Source organism: Helianthus annuus, chromosome 1 (genome assembly GCF_002127325.2).
Source record: "Helianthus annuus cultivar XRQ/B chromosome 1, HanXRQr2.0-SUNRISE, whole genome shotgun sequence".
NCBI lineage: Eukaryota > Viridiplantae > Streptophyta > Magnoliopsida > Asterales > Asteraceae > Helianthus > Helianthus annuus.
In genome coordinates, this window is record NC_035433.2 from 145791515 (window position 1) to 145794458 (window position 2944).

The 2944-nt window shown below is 34.8% G+C and overlaps 1 long non-coding RNA gene across 1 annotated transcript; it reads left to right on the forward strand.

Moving 5' to 3' along the window:
• Positions 1 to 262: 262 nt before the first annotated feature.
• Positions 263 to 1957, forward strand: LOC118481038. Its single transcript, XR_004864274.1, has 2 exons — positions 263 to 747; positions 1114 to 1957. It is a non-coding gene; the product is annotated as an uncharacterized LOC118481038 (long non-coding RNA).
• Positions 1958 to 2944: the final 987 nt, after the last annotated feature.

The window sequence follows — 2944 nt, forward strand, 5'->3', positions numbered from 1 at the left end:
ACCCAGTTGACTAAAATGACAACGGTGAAATCTTTTTGTACCAATAGGCGAAAAATGAAACATTTAAACTAAAATGACAAAATATATTCCAAACCACATGAACTAAAACGACATTTAAGTCTTTAATTGATCTCTCTCACGCACACATATATAACTAGTTTGAATCCCGCGTGTGGTGTGATATTTATTTTCTTTGTACTCGCTATAACAAGTACATGTTACATAAAACAGAATAAATAAATAAATATAATCAGACTAACGTTATGGTGGAATTAACTTAAGGTTTTAATCTCAGTTTGCCCAGATGCTTTTTTTTTCATTTTCTTTATTCATTTCACTTGGCTATGAGCTGAACAAAAAATCTGGAAAATGCATTTTTTTCTTTTTGTTTATGGATTTGAGTCATTTTGTTTGAACTTTCTTAATCAGGTTGTCTCTGTTTTTGTTCACTCATGATAGTTGTTGATCATGACCGTGGGTTGCATCAAGTACAGAAGGAGCCCTCTGTGTTTGGGATTAGTTATTTAAACTCTTGATTGATAGCTTGTTGAATTCTTAATAAGAGACCTGTTATATGTGTGAAGATTAAAGCTAAATAATCATTGACAGCTCAAGTTTTTAAATAATATATATCATTTCAAGCGTCAAGAATAATAAAGAACAACTAGGCCTGTCGCTGTGGCTGTGTTTCTTAAAGCTTTCGAAGCGACTTGGCGCGTGTTCGAGACTCCACTCTCACGTCCTTTGGTTAGTTTCCATATCATTATATCTTTCTTTCTCTTTTATCCATTACTCATTGTCCATATAATTCAATATAGTTTACTTTTTTAATGGGGGATTTTGGTTCCATTGTAAAAAGTAATACATCTACTTAGAAGAACTAATAAGAAATATATAAATAATAGGCTCGTTTGTCTAAGATCGCAAGCCTTATGGAACCCGATAAGTGAAATTTGGGATCTATTATCAAAAAAGCTTATTTTTAGGCTCAAGCCTTGTTTGAGCTTGGCTCAACTCAAGCGTTTAGTGAGCCGCTCTTGAGTAGTCCACGAGTAGTTTGGATCATTTACACCTGTACTATTCATTCTAACATAGTTGGGTCTGGATTTGAAGGGAACAAGGTGGAGAAGCTTTGGGATCTTTCAAACATTACTGTGAATAAGCAAGCTGTGTTTGGTGACAACAGTTCTTTGGCTCCAGCAGGTGTTTGTATTGGTATGTTTTTCATCACCCATATATACATGTACTTAAGTAATGCTCACAGCGTATTATAGGAGAAGCTGAATGAGGTTGGATGACAATGTAAAATTCAAGAAAGAAAGCATGTAAAATAGGTCAAATAAACAGATAGATGGGGTTCGATGGATTCGGCGGTCAAGCAAGTTAGAAATGAGATCAAGGGATGGTCAGTTCCAAACACGGGTCCGAATGGTGTTTTGGAGTAAGTTAGCAGTGCCTAAGATACACTGCATCCGGCTGCCATGGCTTTAGCAACTAGAGGCCTGGCGTATGGCGATAGTACATGCCCTATGTGCGGTGTGGCAGACGAGACGGCTGACCATCTATTAGCCAACTGTATGACTACCAACGCAGTTTGTTGGATGGTGTGCGTTTGGGATAAATCCCGATGCCCAGCAGCTTTGAAATTGTGAAGACGTTACTCGATCATGCCCATAATGTTGGCAGATCAACTAAGGAGAAATAATAACGGGATGACCCACTTAGATACTAATATGTTGGAAGAGTTAAGGAGCACTCATACGGTTGGATGGTGTATAGGGCCAAATGCCCCTTGCTTTGGAAAATTGGACCCAGCTTTGAGTCTGTAGTGTCTAATTAGCTTTGTGTATTGGTTTTGCTTTGTTTGGGGTCTATTGAAATGGCTTAGCTGCTTGCTAAGTTTTGTCTTTGTTTGGTTAATAAAGTTTCTCCTTTTGTTGGGCAAAAAAAAAAAAAATAATTGAATGTATAACTTATAGTTTTAAGATATTATATTATATATAATAAAAAATTGTGGTGCTAAGCTACACCGCACCTTAATTTTTCATATATAATAATTTTTTTTTGCATCTCTTAATCTTTAATATATAATTTACAGTGGCTCATTTTCAGTTATACGCATATAATTGAATATGAAATCATTCGGGACACCCGCTGCAACGTGCGGGCATTCCCACTAGTATAACTAGTTTGAATCCCGCGTGTGGTGTGATATTTATTTTCTTTGTACTCGCTATAACAAGTACATGTTACATAAAACAGAATAAATAAATAAATATAATCAGACTAACGTTATGTTGATAGACGGTAACAAAGAAAGTAATAATTAAACTTAACTGATTTTTTAATCATACTTAATTGATTTTTTTTTAATAATTTTGAAACTAAAATATTATTTTACACTAAAGACATTGTATATTTGTATTTAGAGTAAACTGCCATTTTGGTCCCTGTGGTTTGTTCAATTTTGCCACTTTAGTCCAAAACTCAAACTTTTTGCATCTGGATCCCTGTGGTTTCAGTTTTATTGCCATTTTGGTCCAAAAATGAAATCAGGTCATATTTGTCTTATAAAATCCTGTTTTTTGTCATTTTCCGCAGGGGCAAAATGATCATATTTTTTTATTAATACATACCATATTTTATAAGACAAATATGACCTGATTTGCCTCTGAGGAAAATGACAAAATTGCAGGATTTTATAAGACAAGTATGATCTGATTTCATTTTTGGACTAAAATGGCAATAAAACTGAAACCACAGGGACCTAGATGCAAAAGGTTTGAGTTTTGGACTAAAATGGCAAAAGTAACCAAACCTCAAGGACCAAAATGGCAGTTTACTATTGTATTTATGGTTTAGTGAAATGTCTGTGTCAATTATACAGCATATCCATCCTGTACTCCAGCTTGCTTACTTTATGTTTGCGTCCACATGAAGATTG